General features: G+C 38.6%; 1 long non-coding RNA gene across 2 annotated transcripts in view; it reads right to left on the bottom strand.

Moving 5' to 3' along the window:
* Positions 1-23,932, bottom strand: part of LOC109267319 (uncharacterized) — a 204,525-nt gene that overhangs the window by 105,842 nt on the left and 74,751 nt on the right. The window lies entirely within an intron of this gene.

Here is a 23,932-nt window from a genome sequence, read left to right as displayed (position 1 = left end):
TCACTCACTCACTCACTAGCGGGAAGGGAAGGGAAAGAGGGAACTCTATTACAAAGGACTATGGTTTTACTGAAGGAAGTCAAAAGCTGGGGAGGGTCTTAAAATATCAGCCAAGGAAGCCATCAAAAGGAATGGTGCATTGTGATGACCCTTTAAGAGCTTCCTAGGAGCCCATATTCCTTCTCCAAGAGGAAGCCAGCAATGAAGGTTTGCCACTCAGCAGCAACAGCCAGATTATAATAGCACCAGTTAAGTGACACCTTTTCCTTTTATCTACTGAGTCTCAATCCCTCCCTTACCCAGATTAACAAAGAGCCAGAAAAAGAGAGGAAGGGAGGGGGGGTAAAAAAAAAATAAAAGTTCTTTTCCCCATTACATGACTCTGAGCAGGAGTCTGCTGCTGACTGTCTCCAAGAGGAAAACCTTGATTTATAGCAATAAGCAACTTCCATGGGGCAGATCCTCCCACCATGGCTGCTGTTCATCCACCAACACATCACTGATTTCAGAGTTGGAGGAGATGGTAATAATTGGCTTTTCCTAAGATCTCCAGCATTGCTGAGCAGAGCATGAGCTGGCGTGAGAAAGGTTGGGGGTAGGAATAGAGGAGAGTTTGAATTAGATAGGAGATTGAAGTTATTTATTTATACTGGACAGGATTTCTTTATAATTGGAAAATGAGGCTTGATAACCAAAGTGGATCTATTCTTATAGTTGAATGTGATCAAGACACTTCTCTCCAGATGGTATCAAGATGTTTGAGATCAGTCAGACTTTTTAAGACAGCGATGACTAAGAAGCAAAGGCACTCTTGGTATCTCACAAAGTTCACACTGTTTAATATTCAGGTTATATTTCAGTCCCAAAGGCTCCCTTAGGGGTTTATCATCCATTACATTCCAAAGAAAGAATCAGCCTTTGTGGATACTGTTACCTCTCCCTCACTCCAATCATCCTCCTTCAGGGAAATGGGGCTGAACTGTTATAATGAGAGCTCATCATGTTTATTTGGAAGAAAATTTTTAAAAACTGAAAGGTGTGAATGCATCCAGTTTCCAGTTACAAAATATAATTCCAGGCTAGTGGGAGCAAGACTAGTGTAGGGAAGTCCGTGCCCTGGTCTGGTTGCCTCCCCCCAGCCCCTGGATTGTCCCTGTGCTGTGCATGTCCATTGTACTGCAGACCCTCTAGGGCAGCTGAGCAAGACACTCAGGAGCCCACCTACAGTGGAAATGTCCCTTGAAGGACATTAGGCCGTAAGAAAGAAGGATTACTTTGGAAAGAGACATCATTAGGGGCTAAATGACTCCTGGCAAGAAGTTCATTAGACCTTGACCCATCATATAGACAGTTATACTCCAGACATCCCCCACAGGCACAAGTATCAGCCTGGGCCAAGCTACCATTATGTCCTGCCTGGAGAAGGAGTCTCCCAACTGTACTCCCTAATCCTGTCTTTGCTTAGTATAGTCTATTACCTCCACAGCAGTAAAGTTATCCTATTAAAACCTAAGCCAAATCCTCTCTGCTGAAAAACAAAATGAAATGAAGTCTCCCCCATTTCATTCAGTAAAAGCCAAAGTCCTTCTAATGGCCTAGGCCTACATGATCTGCCCAGATAATTCTCTGGCCTCAACTCCTACCACCCTTTCCATTAGTCACTCTTCACCAGCCACCCTGATCTCCTTGTTATTTCTCACACCACCAACCAGATCCTATCTCAGGGCCTTTGCACTCTGTTCCTTTACCTGGCAATACCTTCCCACCAGAGGCCATGTCATATACTCTTCCATTTACTTACGGTGTCTTCTCAAAAGAAGTATATCTAGCAATGGCTTTCTGACTGCCTTATATAAAAAATCTCTTGCCCTGTCCCAGAACTTACTGTCCCCTTCGTTCCACTTAATATTTTTTACACAGTTATCACAATCTGTATATACTACCTTGTTTACTGATTATTGACTTTATATTTACACTGGAATGTAAACCCTCTAAGAAAAGAGACTTTACCTGATTTGTTTTTTAAGATTTTATAAGTAATATCTATACCCAATGTGGGGCTCAGATTCACAACCCCAAGATCAAGAGTCAAATGTTCAACTGACTGAGACAGCCAGGTTCCCCCACCTGATTTGATCCTTAGCACCTTGATGAGCACTGAGCATGTAACAGCAACATGATAGATATCTACTGAAGGGATAGGTGTTTCTCCTAAGTAATATACGACCAATGAACAAAATCTGGGGACGAATTCCCCTAAGTCTGTGGAGCAAGAGGCATTCCATGAATCTCCCCTTTCTCTCCTCATCATGAGGACCAAAGTGGAAAGATTCGCCCAGTCTGGAACCGTTTTTGTTTTTTGGTTTTTGTTTGTTTGTTTGTTTGTTTGTTTGTTTGTTTTAGAGAAAGGACACTAAGCCCTAAAGAGAGGAAAATAAACACAACCGAAAATATTAAATTCCTCCAGAGTTCTGTTTGCCCTTATTTAGTCACATTGACCGTGTAATCATCTCCTCCTTTTCATATCTAATTTTTCCTCACTCTCTTGATTCATCCGTTCCATGCACATTTTTCATAACTTGGGAAGTAGTAGTCTCAATAGATCTGCTTAGCAGTGAGCCTATTTTGTGCTTCATCTCCTTAGCAAAGAGCTCTCTTAAGCAGGTCAGATGTCCAATGTCTAGCCAGTGAGAAATTTTAGCTGAAATAACATTATTCAGTTTTTTACTGAGGTATAAATTACATATAGTGAAATACACAGATCCTAAGTGCATATGTAGAAAGAAGTTTATAGAGGTACAAACCTGTGTAGCATGCATACCAGTTGAGACAAAGAACATTTCCATTACCTCAGAACAGTCCCTGGTGTCTCTTACAAGCAAATTACTGTAACCTCTTCAGAAACAACTACTGATCTGCTTTCCACCCACAACAATTGGCTTTGCCTACTTAGGAATTCTACATAAATGGAATTATATGTACTCTTTTTTTTTTTAATCTGACTTCTCTTGGTTGTATTTTCAAGATTCATCCATGTTGGTGGATTTATCAGAAATTGCTCCATTTTATTGCTTAGTATTTCATTGTGTGCATAAGCCACAATGTATTCTTTCACCTACTACTGGATGTCTTTGCCCTTTCCACATTTCAGTAATTATGAATAAACCTGTTTTGAACATATGTATACCAATATTTTTGTGTGTAGACAAGGTGTTTTCTTTGGATCTATCACATGTTTGTTTTGTTTTTGCTCTTAGGTAAAATAGATATATAAGATTTATATGGGCAGTTCTTAATTTTTCCAATAGAGTTTTACCTTTTAATTGTAGAGTGCTTGCATATTTTTAATAGAATATGTCATATTTTTATGTTATAGCAAATTGTATTATTGTTATTTAATGCCATATTCCAATATTGCTAGTTCATAGAATAAAACTGATTTTTGTTTGACTTGTATATATTGTATCTTTGATACATTCACTTGTTAGTGAATTACAATTAGAATTTTAACATAATAAGCAAGTGGTCTGAATATTTATTTTCCTTTCTACTCCTTATGTCTTTTTCTGTGTATTATTGTACTGTCTGGTACCTTCAGTAAAATACTGAATTGTAATGGTAAGAGTGAACATCCTTAAATTTTCACAGTCTTACATATTTCATCATTAAGTATTATGTTAGCTGTAGGTTTGACAGATATGACTTTTATCTGGTTGAGGAAGCTTCTGTGAATTCCTAATTTGCTAAGAGTTTTTATTTTTGTTTTATTTTGATGACTGGGTACTGAATATTTAAATTTTTTTCACCTATTGAAATGATACTTTTTCTTTTATTCTGTAAATATATTGAATGACAGTGATTTATTTAACAGTATTAAGCCAAGCCTGAATTCCCAGAAGAAATTCCATTTGCTCCTGATCCATTATCCATTTGATATATTGTTCTATTTTATTTGGTAATACGTTTTTGAAGATTTTTGCATTTCTATTCATGACACATATGGGTCTATAGTTTTCTGTTCTAATCTTTGTCTGGTTTTCGTAACAGGTGAGCACAGGCCTCAGATATTTTCTAGAAGAGTTTGCATAAGATTTGTATTATTTCTTCCTTATATGTTTTTTGTTCTTGTTTTTTTAAAGGTTTAAAATTTATTTTGAGAGAGAGAAAGTCCAAGTAGTGGGGGTGGGGGAGCAAAGAGAAAAGAAAGTGAGAATCCCAAGCAGTCTCTGCACCATCAGCATGGAGCCCGACCTAGGGCTCGAACTTACGAACCGTGAGATCATGACCTGAGCCAAAGTTGCACGGTTAACCAACCAAGCCACCCAGGCACCCCTTTTTCCTTGTATATTTGATAGATTTCACCAGGGAACCCATCTGGCCCTAGAATTTTCTTGGCGGGAAGTTTGTTAACTATAATACCAACTTATTTAGTGAATAAAAAGTACTTTTAAGATTTGTTTTTCTGTCAGTTTTGGTAAGGGATTAATCAATTTATCCAGTTTATGGGTTTACAGTTGTTCATTTCTATTTATGCTGTGTGAATTTCTAAGCAATACAATACTTTCAGATGCTGATAATTTGTGTTTTCCCTCCTTATTTTCACGATTCATCTAGTTTGAAGTTTATAAATTTTATTGATTTTTTTAATGGACCAACTTTTGCTTTGTTGTTATTTTCTACTCTTTGTTCCTTTTCTTCATTAATCTCCACTCTAATCTTTACCATTTCCATGGATTTGCTATTAGATAGCTTTAGATTTTTTTTTAATATTTATTCATTTTTGAGAGACAGAGAGAGGCAGAGCTCAAGGAGGGGAAGAGCAGAGAGAGTGGGAGACACAGAATCCAAAGCAGGCTCCAGGCTCTGAGCTCCAGGCTCTCAGCACAGAGCCCGATGCAGGGCTCAAACTCACTAACAATGAGATCATGACCTGAGCCAAAGTCACAAACTGACTAAGCCACCCAGGCACCCCAATAGTTTTAAGTTTTAATGTTGGTTCTGCCACTGATTAGCTGAATAGGCTTAAGAAATGGATTTACCCTCCCTGAAACTCATTTTCTTCATCTGCAACATAGGGACCATAATTCCCACTTTCCATAGTTTTTGTGAGTCTTGCAGTAGTTATAAACATAAGTTACTTAGTACAGTATCTGGAACATATAAAGGGCTCTGTGGCTGTCAGTTCTTCCCTTCCCCATATCAGGGAGTAAAATGGGACTTGAATAGAGAAAAGTTCATGTATCTAATAGGGTCAGGAGATTTGGGTTATTTGGAAAAGTCACTGTGTCTCTGAGTCTCAGGGTGTATTGTTCTTTGTCTCATGAGAGATTGACCAAGGGATCACACAGTTTTCTCCAGATGCAATAAACATTCCATGTGTCTGTGAATAAAGAGTAGGTCTCTCTATAACCTCATGACTCCACTCTCCCAACTAATACTATTCCTGTGACAACTAACAAAAAGGCAATAGAAAAAAGTTAGGGAAACAAAAGATCAAAGGAAAATAATAAGACAGCCTTCAAAGCACAGAGAGAAGAAGGAAAAACAAGGCAGAGGAATGGAAAAGAAGTACAAGCTAATGGTAGACAGCAAATAAGGCTGAGAGCTGTGTTGCTGTTGGCACTGCCAGCTGAGAACCTGCTCATCAGAATTCATAGAGATGATACAGGAAAGAGAGAAGCCTGTCTGGGCTGGGGGCTGCTTTGAACAGGGCTCAGATCTTCCAAGGCAGAAACTGCCTAGAGCATCATAGCTTAATTTCTGAACTTCCAAATCACCAACTGAGCTCAGCTTAGAAGTGGTAATTCTAAAGTTTTAAATTTTAACTTTCAGGAAAAAGAAAAATCTTCATTTTTCACTGGTTCTGTCCCCAGAATACTTAATCCATATTTTCATTTGGAAGGAGTCAGTGAGAGAAGAGAGTGAAATGAGTGGAAAAGAGTAGAGGAAGAGTGATTCCCAATAAGAACAGAGTTAGCCAAACTTACTGGGCCCTTAGAATGGGTCAGGTATTGTTAGGTGCTTCTGCATATTCAATTTAAATTCTTCTTCACCATCCAGAGAAACAACCCAGATGGAATAACACTGAAGGGAGAATATTACTGTGCTAATTTGGGGACAGTATGTTAAATTTTAAGTACATGTATGTTTTCAAACATAGGGCTAGGAGGCAAGAGGCATGTCAGAGAGCCTTACTATGCAACATTTGGTTCAAGGATCAAAGGCATCTGATCACCAGGGAACTTATTAGATGTTCAGAATCTCAGATGCTTTCCCAGATCTTGAGTCAGAATCTGGTCATTTGTATGCACCCTAAAATTTGAGAATCCTTGATTTAGAAAATGAGAAGATAATGCCAATTATCCCTACTGCAATTATAACAGGCCATTTACCGTCAACACTCTGTTTTCATTCCTTAATAGTGATGGAAAGTACAATTAAGGTGGCCATTTTCCATGCTGGGTAGCTACAGAATAGGAAAGACTTGGGCTGCAAGCTTCGCTTTGTCACCACTATTATGACACAGAGAAAGTTACTTTTTTTTAAGTTTGCACTTCTGCTTCTGCAAAATGAAGCCAATTCATGTAATTAAGAGTGTCACTGGGTCAAGAGCAAGATATGAAATAGATTATGAAGCATGCTATATCTCTCCCCAGGAACTTTCTTCAGCGGCTCCTAATAGCCTACAAATTAATGAACACTGTCCTTCAGTGACATTCAAACCTCTTTAGCCCTCTTCTGCTTCTCCATCTTCATTTCCTCTTATATTTTCCCATGAATCCAATATTGCTGCCTTTTCCTCAAACATAACACTCACTTTCAGTTTGTACCCCTACTTCCATATTTTTCCTTCTGCTAGGCAAGGTCTCCTCTCTACCTCTCACTACCAAAATCCTACTCACTCAGGAAGACTCAGGTCAAATACATCTGTTTAATCAAGTTGTTACCAGTAGCACTAATTGGATATCACTCAACATTTTTCTGCTCAGTTACATGACTTTCCCTTTTCTCTACAATAGTACAATTTCATTATTTTTTGAGTTGGAGCTAGTTGTGTATATATCTGAAATCACCTTTGGAACACAAATACTCCAGGAAAGGGTTATTACTTGTTATTCATCATTGTTGTCCCCTCAACCACCAGCATTGTACCTTTTACATAATCTATAATAAAGAGTTGAGGAAATTAGAAAGGAAAAAGAAAATTTCAAGACACTGGAGATACTTTGAAAACATTCTTATGTGGTAGAAATAAAGTTGCTAATGAAATATGTGCCTATCTAATAATAAGAAGGTGGTGGAGACGGTATGCATAATTCTATAGAGAAATCCCATTACATATATCTCAAATGCTTGCTGTGTGCTCTGTGATGCCTAAGTGCACCTTTAAGCTCTCCTTTAGTTTGGGACAATGGAGAGGCAAAGTCTCAACCATTCCCCCTTAGACTGGAATTATCTTGATTACTGCCCATTTGCAGTTAAGGAAGGCTAATGTCTTGTGAAAGCATGGACATCCTTAAAAAGGGGATGGAGGCTAGTTCACGCTAAAAAAATCCAATGAGAGAGATTGTTGCAGAGAAGATGCTGAGAAGGAAATCAATAACTCTGGATTCACGTTCTAATTCTGGAACTATGGGACTCAGGGCAAGTCACTTGACTTCTCTGAGCCTTAGTTTTCTATCTTTCAAAAATGATTCCAGCAATCAAATAGGTACGATTGCTTATCTTTTTGTAATTTATAAATTGTAAAGAACTATGTATATACAGCATATCATCAGCAAATTCAGCTAGCAGGACAAACTCAGAGCAGCAGACTATAAACTACTAGGCACTAGAAGCCAATGACTGCATAATTTAGACCTATCCTTCCCTCTGTGTTGTGAGAACAAGTAAGATAGACAAGTGACACATTTCTTACTATTTTTCCTGTTATGGCCCCAGATAAAGTCCCCTGTCTTATTTCTACTGAGCCAGAGGACCCACGGATTCCCTCTGCACCCCACCTAGTTACTGAAGGAGGAGTTCACTGTAAGAGTCCAAAACACCTTATAAAAATGGCTAAATTGTCAGGAAAAGAGAAAGTGAAGTCGAAGTCAAAATTGCCATTTTCCCCCAGAAATACTCTGAATGAAAAGATGGCCCAATGAGGAAGGAAGCAAGATAGTTTTATTCTAATTACATCATTTAACCTCTAAATACACAACTTCTAGCACAAGAGTGAGGAGGTAAAGAATGTAGGTTTTGGAGTATGACTGCCTTGAGTTTAAAGCTAGGTTCTTTTGAGAGCTAGAAGGGGCTGAGATTTGTACTCTACTAGCAAGCTAATAAGTTAGCTTATCACAGTTTCAAGGATGCTGGTATTAAACATAACACTCCTGGATCAGAGACAAGGGATAGTTTATTACTCACAAAATATCAGTAGAAAGAGCATAAGCATTTTTATCAGTTCTCCAAGCCCCAGTTCCCATGGGGTGATGCAAACATGTACATGTACACCCCATGGGGTTAGCTAGTATATATATATACACACAGTAGGCTATGTTCCAGAAGAGGAACTCTGAGTTTGAGTAACCCAAATCTTTTATAATGGGTGGTCAACATGCCTGTCCTATGCTTTATTGAAGAACCTATCTTACTGTCTTCATTGTACTAGACATTAAGCCTGCTTAACCTCTGCCCCGAGGAATAGTATCCTTATTTTCCCAGACTCTTCACCCTGAAAACATGCTTGAAAAGATAGTCCAGAACAAAGGCAATCAGTGGCTCTGCTCACAAGTTGAACAGAAACATGAGAAATCCATGGAGAATTGTCTCTCAACAGGTTCTATCACTTAAAGGATATGATTAAAAATCGTTTTCCTTCCCTCTGAGCATTGGTTGTGGGTTTGTCTGTTTCTATATAATGCAGGTAATAGCACATATCTTACAATAGGATGAAAAGTAAATATTAAGTGCTCAGCATATTGCCTCATACCTCAGTGGTAACTAGTTTAATGCAACAGAATGACAGTGGAGGAGTATGTGGAAATTTCTTCAGACCTTCTCCTAACCCATAGTACATTCTGATGGATCAATAGGTACAGAGGCAGCTCAGTATGATTCTCAGGGCTAAGTAAATATAAGAGGCAGCACAATATAGAAAAATAAGTCTATTCACCTCTACAAATTACCAAAGAGGTGATGCTGGCCACTCAACCTTGCTCAACCTTATTTTCCTCACCTAAAAATGGTCTAACTTACCAAGTTATTATAGCATTTAAATGAGACAATTATGTGATAGTATTTATCACATAGCAGTGCTGTTCAGTACATAGTGGTGGACTATCATTAAGTACAGGTAATTTCCCAAGTCAGTTGGTTCAAGGTAACACTGAAAGTTGCTTTCAGAGCACTTTCATATCCACCACCACCCTTTTAGAACCCCTGATCCACCCATTAATAAAGAACTGACTGAACAGCCATCATGTACTATGAACTATAGACCTGCAAATTCCCTCCACCTGCCCAAGACTCCACACTTGGTCCATTAATAGGGACAGGCAATGTCCTATTGAGAGCAGCATCTTAAAATTATATAACATGGCCTCTTAAGATCTAAGAATCCTAGATTTTGAGCTGGAATGATTGGTATACTAGAATCCCAGATCTTTGAGAATGTGCTTCTCCTCCATAGAACTTAGTTTCACAACCTTAGCAACCTGAGCTATGACTTACAAAGACTAGAAAAGTCTTTCTCCTTCTCTTACCCACTGATAGGTCATGTGATCACTTCTCATTCTGTCCACCCATCCAGTGTATCCCATTCCCTTCTCTAGCTTTCCTTTCTCTGTTTAATCAAATTTTGATCTATTTATTAAATAGGTATCTGTAACTACTGTGTGTGATCATTCAGCTAAATGTACTCTATACACAGTAGGTAACTATAGGAAGTACCAAAAATTGTGAGGTTATATGATACAGATTCTTGGGATTGCAGAGATGTTCACATGTGAAAATTTTAGAAGAAATAGCAAAAATAATGCAATCATTCAAGATTCACACACATGTGCATATATATGGAGCCACGTGCCCATTTTTCTTTAGCAAATTCATCACTTCTCCAAGCTCAAGTCACTAGTATTAGCACATGAAATGAATACTAAAATAGAGACACAACTATATAATTGTAATTTCAGATAGATAACAGATACACTATGTACTAGTAAACTTCCTAGTGTCTCTTAGAGTTATAGGAATGAAGGTGAGGGGCAGGTGGTAAGTAAGACTGACTGTGCCATTGTCAGCTCTCAGGGTAGGAGAGGGGTTAAGAATGTTGAAGAATAGCAAACACCTGTGTCATCCCTAGCCATGAAGCTTCAGTTGAATATGTCAAAGGAAAGTTGTTCTTTTAAAACCCCTGAAGAAGCAGGCTGTGTTGATAACAATAGTTTGGTAATCTTTCCTTGGCCAGATGGTGCTTAGCAAGTGTTTGTTGAATGAATACATGAATGTATAGCCCCCATTATCAGTGGAATTTTGCCATCTCCCTTCATCTGGGACACTGAAGGATCCTGGGCAAACAGCCCACCAAGAATTGTTCTGTTTCCAATTATGTCTTTGTGTTATAAACCGTGAACTCATGTATAAACCATGTGGCGCAGACAGCCTAATTTAAATCCTGAAAGACTTAGGGAAACATTATGTCTGCTCAGGAGACTCACAATGTGAAATGAGACTCGCAGGCATTGTTAACCATAAAACGCCAAGGAAAAGGGAATATTTCCCTCAGGCAGCAGCCTCATAACTCCTTTTCTCCACAGAAGCCTCATCTTTTGTTTTCGAAGTTTGGGCAGAGGGGGATGTCTGGGGTGTCCTCACTAAGAATGTAAACTCTGAATTTCAAAGAAGGCGGGAAGCTGCTCTGGGGGAGAGAACAAGAGGATCCACTTCAGATGGAGAGGACAGCCTGGGGATTTTCCACATTATATCTTATTTTAGGGAATATGCTCCATTGTCATCCTGAGAACACATCAGTATATATAAATATATACATTTATATATCCATAGTATTATATTCTTCAAGTCCTAGAACAGTCTATTCATTTTATATTTACTTAATAAACAATTATACATGTCTTATTAGTTACCAAGACCCTAATTATCTATATATACTGTCCCATTTAATCCTCACAACACCCCTGAGAGGGAGGTACCATTACTGTCACTACAGACATGTTATAGTTCAGATCAGGAAAATGGGGCTGAAAGCATAATTCAAGCTAAAGCACATAAATTGTACAGCTGGGCTTGGGACGCGGACATGTCTGATTTTAAAGCTCGTATCCCCTTGTACAGAAGCAATAGTGACTGCCACCCTTCTTCACAGATCTGAAAACAAATAAAAAGGAAAGGTTATCCTCTGGAACCATGACACATTCATTCAATCCACCTCTGATATGAACTCCAAAGGAGATTGAAAAGATACAGAGATAAAAGAAAATTCAAGAATGCAGCCTGTCCCAGAAAGTATCATTAGTTTAAGTGACACCAAGATGGTGATAATTCACAAATGTCTGTCTCTGGGCCTCTCCTTTGAACTCCAGCCCTGGATAACCAACAGACTACACAACATCTCCACTTGAGATCTAACCACCACAGAAAATCCTAACATTTCCAAAATAGAGTTCCTTATATTTCCCCTAAATGAGCTCCACTAGGCCTTTCCCGTCTCAAAAAACAGCAATTTCATCCTCTTTTCCTAGCCCACACCCCATTTCAGAAACTCTTGTTGGTCTTGCCTTTCAAATATATCCAGAATCTAAAGGCTTCTCAGCATCACCTTTACTACCACCCCCATTTAAGCCCCTACCATTGGGTCATTGCAAAGGCCCCTTTTAGTTTCCCTGCTTTTGCCCATATCCCCTTGAGCCTAATTTCAAAACAGTAGTAGAGTGATCCAATCCAGCTTCCTCTAATGGCCCACTTACTTGGAAGTAGGAGTTAAAACCATTTCAATGGCCTGCAAGTCCATTTGTGATCTGTCACCATTCCCCCATCTCACTACCACCCCCATCACCTCTCTTACCTCATTTCATACTGCTGCCACGGCAGGTTGCCCGGCTCTATCATATATTGGATTCCCTCTATAGTGAATGAATTTTTCCCAGATGCCCACATAGCTTTTCCCTTCACCTTCTTCAGGTTTTTTACCCTCATGTCACTTTTATGGAGGCCTTCCCTGGCCGCCAAATCTAAAATTGCAGTGTCTCTCACTCCTCATGTTTCTTATTCCACATTCATCTTTATTCTCCCTCTTAACACTTCTTAAGTATCAGCATGCTATGTATGTTGTTTTGTTTTGTTTTTTAACATCAGTTCATTCCAACTTATGTTCCAAGAGTACAGACCCTCAATAAATAGCAGACCCTCAATAAATATTTGTTGAATAAATGACTCAACGAATACCTGTTGTTGGTTTAAGGTAGGTATCTTTTATTGCTGGCAAGGAGTTTCCTGATATCCTGTTTTTTTTCCTTTAAGTATTGGATGTTCATTTTTATCAATACTGGGGTTATCACATACTTTATTCTATCAACTGTTAATATGAAGAATTTACTTATAAACATCCTGCTAATTCAATCATCTTATATTCTTCATATAAATACTACTAACAGTAAATGATTTGCTAAACACTCAAGCTCAATCTGCTAGTTTATTTAACTCCTTTAAACAGTTTTTTTGGTATGTGCTATGTTTGTCTGAGTTGAGGATAAGCATATGCTATCTTTATCAAATTATTTAGATAGTTTTTCACAATTTTCTATACTTTTATACAGTTTGTGTGATAAAGATATTATAAAAGCATAACTTGTTCCCCCAAACCTTTAACAGTCTAAACGTTTTTGGAGATAATTCTTTAATAATTTGTCCATTTAGTTCTTCGTTATTAATGGATTCAAGTTTTTTACTTGTTTTTGAGTCACTTTGATAAGACATTTTCATCAGGCAAAGTTCATCCATTTCACCAAATTTCCTATATATTATCATGCAGGTTTTCTAGTGGATTTTTCAAATGTTAAACTCTTCTGTGCTTGTTATTATAAACCCTTTTCATTGCAGCTTTTGTCCATTTGGATTTCTCTCTTTTCTTTATTAGACTTTCAAAAGGATGAGTTCATTTTTTTTTTTCAAAGAAATAGCTCTTGGATCCAATTCTATTCTTTTATGCAACTCCTTAACTTTTGCTTGTATCTTTATTTCTGTCCTAATTAAGAAATACCCATTCCTCCAGGGTCCATTTTAAGTTTGCTACCTAATTTTACTGTTTTATTATTCTTCCTCATTTTATCTTCTTTATCCCTCTCCCTTGTCATTATGAATCATACTTATCTTATAGAGCATCTTAATAGCTTCTCAGTTCTAGCTTCCTGCTCTTGTTTCATGTAAGTTTTATCTTTTTATATCTCACAAAACTTTCCAAGAGTTTTCCAAGCACCTGGGGGGAATCTTCATAAGTTATTTACCAGAGGTAAATTCTTCCTGAGTCTTTAGGTCAATTGCCTTTTTCCCAGTTTTATAAATTTGGGGGATTTTGTTTGTTTGTTGTTTGGGTTTTGTTCTTGTTTGTTTTTTCTGCACAGGCTAATGTTTGCCTTTGGACAGAATGTATGGTGGTGCTTGACCTCATTCACCACTTAAGTTCTAGTGGTATCCTCTTATATTGTTATCAGGAAACAGATCAATCACAATTCCTTGTTCTAGTCTGCTTAAGTCTTCTGCTGGCCTGAGATGGGATCATATCTACATTCCTATACTCCTAATTCAGACAATATATGCAATTAAACCTTATAGCCTCAGCTGTGTTACCCCAAGTGTTCTCCCAGTCTCAACCCCTAGCTGTAATACTTTACTACAAGTCTGGCATCTCTTGGAAACATTTATTCATATATTCAACAAATATTTGCTGAGCACTTTACATGTGTAAAGCACAGCTCCCAGCATTTGTCTCCTTATTTTCTGAGAGGCTATCTTCTGAGTCCTGTTAGTCTAAAACAAGTGATCAAAAATTGTGAGCAGAAAGGGACAATATTTGCACTACCTCACAATAGTACCCATTTAGAGGAGGCGTAGTGACTTAGTTCAGGCTTCTGTAACAAACATACCATAAACTGGGTGGCTTAAACAACAAACATTTATTTTTATTAGTAGTGGAAGCTGAGAAGATTGAGGTACCAACAGATCCCGTGTCTGGTGAAAGCCCTCCTTCTTGGCTTGCAGATGGCTGTCCCTTCTCACTGTATCCTCCTGTAGCAGAGGACAAGCTCTGTGTCTTATGTGTTCTTCTCGTAAGGGTACTAGTCCCATTCTTAACGTTCCATTCTTACGACCAAATTACAGCCCAAAGGCTCCATTTCCTAATACCATTACATTACAGGTTAGGATTTTAATCTATGAACTTCGAGGGTGGGGGGAGGGTGGAAACAAACATGCATCCCTAAAAGAGACATAATTTTCTGGATGATAAAGACCTGGGTCTCTGATCCAGAATGAAACAGAAAACAAAGGAAGAAGAATGTTCCTCCCTCTTTCAGGCCAGTGGTCCTGCTGTTTCATGAAGTGACACATGATTCTGATACCAGTTATTGTTATCAATCCATCTTTATGAGTCTTAGAGTAATAGAAATTAGAACTCCTCCTAGATTCTTGTCATAGGATGTCTCACAGGCTTTGCTTTTCCAGTACTTTCATGTTTTTAAGGGAATAGTAACATTTTATACTGAAGGTCATTCAGGCCATTCTGAATATCCCACTTCCAGAATCTGGCATCTTCCTAGGCACAGGCAGACCACTTGGGCACTCAGGCATATTCTAGCTATTGGGGCATTAAGAGAGCAACCATGCACCATGGAACTCTGAAACAGTTAAATGAATCAGCTCCTCAGAGTGGAATATAGTTTCAAACCATAAAACCAACATTTCTGTTGTGCTTCAACGCGGAGCCTGCTGATGTCCATTTGGGTAACAGGCACAGCATGTGCTTACAGGAACAGCTGCCTCTCTTTTCCTCCTTTGGCAGCCAGGACACTGAAGTTAAAAGGATCTGCTATTTTCCTTCTAGCTGCTACCAAGTAGGAAGCAATGCACGACCTATAATTCTCTGTCCCATGTAGTGTCATCTGGCAGGGGCATGCAAGGGAGAGCCTGAAAGTTACCAGATACCACCTATGCAAAGAATCCAGCTCCTGTATGGACAGTTGTGGTGTATGAGAAGCATTTAGAGTCAGTTATGCCTTCAGAGTCAGAGAGAATGAACTTTGGAATCAGACATGCAATTTTAGCAAGTTACTCTTATCATTTTCTCATTTCTCATTACTTTCAAAGAATGAAGGTAATGGTGGTTATCTCACAGTGATATAGAGAGGACCAAATAAGATAGTATATGTTACATTTCGGGCATATAAAATATGTTCTCAAAAGGATAGTTCTGACCAAGGCCAGGACTAGGTTAAAGCAAGTAAGGCATTCTGCATCGGCACAATGTTTAAGGGGGCACCAAAAACCCCAGTAACCAAAAGAGAACCCTGTTTTATTTGTCCCATCCTAATCCCGGCCCTGTTTTCAGTATAATTTTATTACAAAACCAGGAGCCAGCCAGTGGGGCTATAGTTTGCTGGTTTGATTTCTTAAAAATATTTCATTAAAATATTATGTATATTGATTACTGAGTTGGGGGACAACTGCCTTCAATGTTGTTCCTGAGGTGAATGCCTCATTCACCTAATCCTACTCCAGGCTCTGGTTCTTCTGCTAAGCACCATTTCTTAGTAATTTATTATTTGCTGATTTTAGTATCACTGAGAAAATCCACATGCTCTCTCTTTCTTCCCCCAAACCTCTCTCCTTTCTTGGTCTCTACTTAGCATCGAGATTATCACCATCCTCCTAGCTATAAAACGTGGACACATTCATTACATATTATTACAAATATTACTATAAAAAATACTACATCATATTACAAACATGGCCATATTTAAGCAAATGGCCCAAACCTTAATGGTCTTGTCCAAATTGGCTTGGACAGTAGGAGGCCCTGGCTTATCCAGGAATTCCATACAAAATATTTCCACAATGTCTAGGGTACTCACTAGCCCAAATGTCCTCAAGGCCCCCAAATGTTATAAGCACCAAGTAATAGGACTTTCCCTCTGAAAAGCTATGACAGAGGTGGAAGGAGTCTTGCAACAAGTTTTAGGGGAAATACGGACATGTGTAAAGTATAGGTATCTTCAGGGAACTTAGTGACTGAAGGGTGGGAATGAGAAACGGTGTAAAACAATAACAGCCCTTCATTGGGCATTATGTTAAATTCTATTATATGTATCATCTCATTTAATCCTCATAAAAGGATGTATAATGTATATATTATCACTCCTATTTTGCTGGTAAGTAATTGATTGGGCACAGATTGACTTACACAATCAGCTAGTAACTAGCATTTCTAGGGTCTTTCCTGCTTTATCCTTCTTCATCATGTATTCAAGACATACATGTTAAATCTCCACCATGTACAGCCCATGAGGAGCAAAAGTTTATCAAGCCTTCTCCCAAAGAATTCACATTCTGCCTGGGATATGTGTATAATAGAGGTACACAGGGGTTTCCAAGGGAACCCACAGCACCCGGCCAAGATGGGTGTGGTCAGCCTCCCAAACTCAACAAGCCCAAATCCCAAAACCTAGTCCTCTTCTAAGCGCTCCCTGTCTCAGTGAATGAGTACCACCATCCACTTGTGCAGGCCAGAAACCTAGGATGAATTCTTCAGTGACCCTCTCCTCACTCCCTATATGAAATCAATCAGTAATTTTCATAATTGCCTCTTAAAATATCCTTAGAATCTGCTCAATCTCACCCATAATCTAAAACAAGCTACTGCCAGCACTCACTTGAATAACAATTACTTTTTCCATATTTACTTGCCCACAACCCTCTCTCCACCAAGTCATCCTCCAAATGGCCTCCACAGTGACCTTTGTAACATGAACATCTTACAGGCTGGCCTGAAATGGTTTTGGTTTCAAATTAAGGAGTGGATTCATTAAAAATGTCCACCATTCCTGATGTGGTTGGGCTCTTGCCTCCCCAGTCTCATCCAAGGGCATATTAGCCTATGATCCCCCCACTCTCCCTCTCCCCTGTACCCCCAACACTCATGTTCTCTCAGACCCCAACTCATGGCCCCCTCCAACACAAGAGACTATTTCCTCTGTAAAGTCTTGCCTCCCCTGTTCTTCACCAGTTACTTCTCGTCCTCCAGGATCCATTCCTTGGGAAAGCCTTGTCTAACCCCTGACTATATTACCCCCTCTGCTATGGGATCCCACATAATGGAGCCTCTCCATTTCATGCCACAAGTTCGCCTTTGTCTGTATTCTAATGGAATAATCCTTATTAAATGAACTTTATTTAAACATTAATTATGTAATCTGAACATCAAACTGTAACATGAGGGCAGAGACCATGTCTTATTCTGTTCATCAATGTATCCTCAGCTCATAACACAATGCCTGGCACGAACTATCAGTTCAAAAAATATTTGTTAAATTTTAGAACAAAATGCCAGGAAGGAAAAGAAATGTCAGTAACTCCTCCAGATAAAAAGGCTTCCGTTAAGCATCAAAATATTTCATTTTAAAGCATTTCTTAAAATGTTACACTTTCCTTATCTTCTTAAAGTACACTAGAAATAACTCAATATTTATCAAAGGCTCTAAATCTTTATTAGGAACCTTAGTTATCATATTTTCTTGTAACACTAGCTGGCTTTTGACTCCTGTGCTTTTTAGATTCCTCAGCCTGCATGTCAAGGATTGCTGCTCTCTCCCTTCAGAGTTGGCAGTGTCCTTTCTGGCTAGTGTCAGCGTGCCTGCCTCTAACAATCTCTTTCATGATTTCTTATTTGTTGCTTTGAATGTCTGGCAGACTGGGAAACTAGATAACAAGCCGGTTGTATTGAGTGTGAAGTCAGATTGACACGTTCCAAATGAACCCAGAGGGTTCTTCTAAACTAGAACTAATAACCTCCAGAACCCCCTGCATGCCTAAGACCAGTCGCTCTCACCCCACTTCTGAACATTCCTTTGCTTCTTTCTCTTTTTTCTCTCCCTTCCTAGCCTTTCTTTGGCAATATTGGCCTTCTGTGGACTTGGCAGCTAAGAGAAAATTTCCCTTTCCCCTTATGTAGCAAACCCACTAACATGGCAGACCTAACCATCAGGGTTTTGATGCCTTTGTTGGTTTTCACTATTTTTAGGTACTCAGTAAAATATGCAAGAGTTTATTTCTCCCCAAGTCTCATGCAAAAGCTCAGAATTGGAATTTTGTTTTTGGATAAATGGGGTTTTACCCTAAACAGATACCAAAGACATCAAGCAGTTTTTTGAAGCATGTGTCACTTTTAGCAGAAGGATCAAGCTTGGTTATCAGTGATAATGAGCGTATTCCTTGCTTAGTCATAAAGAATGTCCCTATTTTTCTATCCAGTTAGAATATTAATTACTTCCACCTTGAGTTAAATGAAAACAGGAGGGAGCCAAACTGCTATTTAAAAACTTGGGAATGGTTTTGCTGGCTATGGAAGAACAGCAAAGCAAAATAAGAGACTGGTATAGGGAATTGCTCAAGTACAGAGCAAATGAGAAAGCAGCAGCTCTCAATTCTACCTTGAATTTGAGCACTTGGCCCTTTCAAGTTGATTGCATGCTTTAAAAACACATTAAGGAAAAGCAAGGAAGATGGAGAAAACAAAATTTAGAATGGCAGAGTTCCTACAAGCTAAGAATCAGACTCTGATCCAGAGGGCAACTTCTTAAGTGATTTTGAAGACTTGGTCTAACACTTAGATTTGCTACAGCAGCCTTTATTATGTTAGGCAATTACCCCCTTGATGCATATGTGATGTTAATGGCAGGTTAAAATCAAAGGTGATAAAAAATGGCAGCACTGTCTGTTCCCTGGGGAAAAAAAGTTATGACCACAATTTTATACAAGCTAGGAAGAGGCCAAAGATTCACTGCTTATCCTGGGCTGGAAGGCAATCTGATGAAAAACTAAAAGGCCAGCAAGAATCTAGGTGACTGAGCTCAGCCAACAGCTGGCCAAGCAGGGGACTCAGAATCAGACATACTTACATACTTACATATCCTCTTGCATTTGTAAAATAACGCTGACTCTAAATATAGTTTATTTAAGGTAAGGTCCCACTCAGGTACATTTTTATACTGTTTTCCACCCAAAAGGCTTGCTTGGCTCTTAGAATGGACTTAAAAATGAGGCTATTCTGAGAAGCTATCTTTGTAATAGGCAAAATTCCTACTATTCCATTAGTATGGATAGGAATGATGAGAAGGCAGCTGCCAAGGTGTAGAGGAAAGAGCCCAGATGCAGAGCAGACAATCTGAATGCTAGTTTCATAATATCATTCACTAACTAGCTCTGTGACCTTGAACAGAGTGGGTCCTAAAGCTTCTGGTCTAGTTTCTTCAACTTTAAGTAACAGAGTTTGGCCATATTCTTCTAAGCTTATAGTCAACTTAGAGAATCTGTGATTTTTAAGAATTTCGAGAACTTAAATTTTTATTGTTTATCATGGTATTGGGTGTTGGGGAGGATAATGATGAATAGAAATTCTAGTCTGCAATTCTACTGTAAGTAGAAAGAATACTAAACTTGAAGTAACAGGTAGCACCTAACTTCTCTAAGCCTTAATTTGCATTTCTTAAAAGTGGGCATAACAGTAATGTACTTTGTAGGGTTGTTGAGTAGATTAAATAAAACAATGTGTGTCTAAACTATTTCTGTAAATGTTTTAGGAAATCATGCTCCAGGCCCTCAAGGACTTTAGGCTAGTTTATTGGGTGGATAGGAGGGGCCAAGTCAACAGAGAACCATGGTTCTCAAACTTGCAAATTACCTGGAGGTCTTGTTAGAGATGCAGACTCTGGGGTGGAACCCAAGATGCCACATTTCTAACACACTCACAGACATGCTACTGATACCTAGTTCACATTTTTAGTAGAAAGCCTATCAAATGAACGTGTTTAAAGCAAGACACTGTAGAATAAAGCATGTGCATGATGCATACCATGACTGAAAGCCTCTATTCCTTTCCACATACCTAAGTCCTCTCCTCCTTTGAAGACCAGTTCAAGCAGTATGGTTCAGACTACTGCAGCCCTCTATAAACCCTTCCTTCTTAAGCATGGTGCAGTATTCTGGATTCAAATAACTTTCCCAGGTGACTGTGATATCAAATTGGTTCAGCACCAAACACTACAGAGGTAGTTCTCAGCCCTGGCTGCACGTTAGAATCAATTGCAGAGTTTAAAAATGTAGAGGCCCAGCCCCTAGGCCAGCTAATTATATGAAATCCATTAAAGCACCACAGGTGGTTCTAAGGTGAGCCAAGTTTGAGAACCACACACCATACTCAAGTCTACGAGTGAGGGCAGGGATCATGTTGACTTGGTTTACCACTGTATTTCCAGTGCCTAACACAGAATTTGGCATTCAACAAATACTTGTTGAATGAATAAGTCAATAATAAATAAGTGAATAATAAATAAACAAATGAAAATTCAGACTGTCAGCCATTTCCTTAATCTCTTTTCTGATGCCCAACAAAACTACGTACTAAAGCATAGAGTTGAAGTTAACCTCTGGAGCAGATTGCCAGGAATGCAATCCTAACTCTGTCACTGGACACCCATGCAAACTCAGGGAAGCTTCACAACCTCTCTGTCCCTCAGTTTCCTACTCTGTGACATAGGGATGATAACAGTATTACCTACTGTTTAGAGTTTTGTAATAATTAAATGAGTTAGGACATAGAAAACATGTAGAAAAGTGCCTGGCACACAGTAACAACGTATTAATTGAAAACTATTTTTATATTCCATCACTGAGCACACAGGGGTTCTTAGAGTTCTGCAACTGGTCAGATCAATGAGCACTGTCCTGTCATTTACCCAACTGATATTTCTTAAACAGCATCTCTATTCCAGGCACAGAGAATCTGTGACTATAGATATAACAGCAAAAGGAGAGAAATAGGACTGTTCTTACATTACTTAAAATATAGTGGGCGAGGTGTACACTGAACAAGTTATTTCGAAGTGATGAGTAATAGAAAGTTATTTTAAGTGTACTGACTATTACAAAGGGGAAAAGTATCATGAAGACCTAGAAAGAGGGTGGGAAGGTGACTACAACAATGTACAACATGGGCAATTAACACTGAAGGTTGGAAAGGCCTCCGAGAGAAGGAAGGATGTTCAAGCCTATTTGAGCAAAGAGAGGTGGCAGAGCCTTCCAGGCAGAGAAAAATGTTCATAAAAGCTCAGAAGCATGGAAGAGCAAAGTTTGCTTTAGGCACTGAAAGAAGGCAGGTGTGGCTGAGACATATAATCACGGAAGGCTTTGGGACATATGGTTGCTTAGGTTGGGTTTTGAGGCCACGTAAGATTGGGAAGGCAATGAACAAAACAGAGGGAGTAAAGACAGGAAGGTGAAAATGAACACAGCATTTATTCATTCATTTTCTACAGCGTGTTAAAGATAGGCAGTGAATGAAAATACAAAATACCCCTGCCTTCATGGAATGTACATTCTAGCTGGGGAGGTGGACAATAAGCAAATAAACCTAGTAATTAAATAAGATAATGAGAGGTCATTGCAAGGGCCATGTAGGATATATGCAAGGTGACATGCTGGGGGATAACAAGAACGTATGTGAGTCAGAAGGAGATATGTCTGACAGAATTAAAGAGGACCTATTGATCACCATGTGATTTGGCTCTATGGGACCAGGTATGCCAAATTATAGCCACCGTAGAAAGCCTGACAGACAACTTCAATGTCTTTAGATACAAGGCTGCTTCCTTTGTGTCAATCTGCGCTTCTACCCTCTTCTCATGATTCCTTCCTCTGCTCTACTAAGCTTCCTTTATTAACATCGCCTTTCTTTCCTTGTCTTCTAAAAATAAACTGGAGAAGTGAGCATCACATAGAAATCACTGGTATGGCCCAGATGTGAAATCAGAAAGAAATAATTTTGAGGTATAAGCTCCAGTCTTTATTAACTATAGTACTTGAAGCTTCGGTTTCCTTTTCTATAGAATGAAGTAATAATATTTGTATTCTAAAAGAACCAACAGGATATGCATATATAGTGTGTGTATGTTTGTGTATATATATATGTGTGTATATATAAATGTGTGTGTGTGTATATATATATGTGTATATACATATATACGTATATATGTGTATATATATACATGCGTACATATGTATGCATGTATATATATATATATATATATGTATACATGTATATATATGTACACATGTATATATATATACGTGTATATATACGTGTAGAGAGAGAGAGAGAGAAGGGGAACCTGTAAGGAATTGGCTTATGTGACTATGGTTGCTGATTGATCTGAAATCTGGAGGCAGGCAGATGACCCAGAGAAGAGTTAATGTTGCAGCTGCAATCTGAAGGCAGTCAACAAAAGGCATCTTAAAGTGGTCAACAAATTGGATGAGATCCAACCACAATATGACAGGTAATATAAATTATTCAAAATCTACTGAATTAAGTATGACTCACATCTAAAAACCACCCTCACAGCAACATCTAGATGATTTTTTACCAAATATATGGCCACCATAGCCCAGCCAAATTGACATATGAAATTTACCATCACACTATCCTTTTACCTACACCAAGAATGTTACTTGGATCACACTGGTTAATATACATGGATGAACTTGGGCAGGTCACTTTGTCTCTCTAAACCTCAGTTTCTTCATCTGTAAAATGCAAGTAAGACTACCTATATCACAAATCAAAATAAGAATGAGTTATCACCTCACAGCTGTCAGAATGGCTAAAATCAACACAAGAAACAACAAGAGTTGGCAAGGATGCAGAGAAAGGGGAACCATCTCGCATTGTTGGTGGGAATGCAAACTGATGCAGCTGCTCTGGAACACAGTATGGAGGTTCCCCAAAAAGGTAATAGAATTATCATCTGATCCAGCATTTGCACTACTAGGTATTTACCCAAAGAACATAAAAACACTAATTCAGAGGGATATATGCAGTCCAGTGTTTATAGCAACATTATCTACAATAGCCAAATAATAGAAACAGCCCAAGAGACAATCACTGATGAATGAATAAAGAAAAAGTGGTATGTGTTTATATATATGTGTAATAGAATATTATTCAGCAATAAACATGAATGATATCCTGCCATTTGCAATGACATGGATGGAGGTAGAGGGTATAATGCTAATATAAGTCAGTCAGAGAAAGGCAAATGCCCTATGATTTTACTCATCTGTGGAATTTAAGAAATAAAACGAACAAGAAAAGGGGGGTAAAAGAGACAAAGCAAAAGACGGACTCTTAACTATGGAGAATTGATGGGCATGGGGGTGCAATAGGTTATGGGGATTAAGGAGTGCACTTGTGATGAGCACTGGATGATGTACAGAATTGCTGAATCTCTATATTGTACACCTGAAACTAATATTACACTGTATGTTATCTAACTAATATTTAAATAAAAACTTAAAAAAAGAAGACTACCTATTTCATAGGGTTGTGATGACAACCAAATGAAGCAATCTAAATAAAAACTAAGCACAGGGACTGACACCTAGTAAACTCCCAAATAACGTTTCCTTTTACTATTATTTTTATGTTAGTATTATTTGCACTGAGCACTTCACATTTTCTTAGCTGTTAACCTTAGCATACCCTGCTATGCATACCACTTTCCTCTTTGACTGAATTCTAACCACACTTCAAGATTCAGCTTACATGTAAATCCTTTCCTGACATCCTTTGCCCTGCATTCTGGATTAGCTGCACTGTTTTCATACATCT

The sequence above is a fragment of the Panthera pardus genome, unplaced genomic scaffold (assembly GCF_024362965.1).
Source record: "Panthera pardus isolate Hobbes unplaced genomic scaffold, ASM2436296v1 HiC_scaffold_12, whole genome shotgun sequence".
NCBI lineage: Eukaryota > Metazoa > Chordata > Mammalia > Carnivora > Felidae > Panthera > Panthera pardus.
The sequence above is the reverse complement of the archived record's forward strand: the minus strand, read 5'-3'. Positions and strand labels throughout refer to the sequence as shown.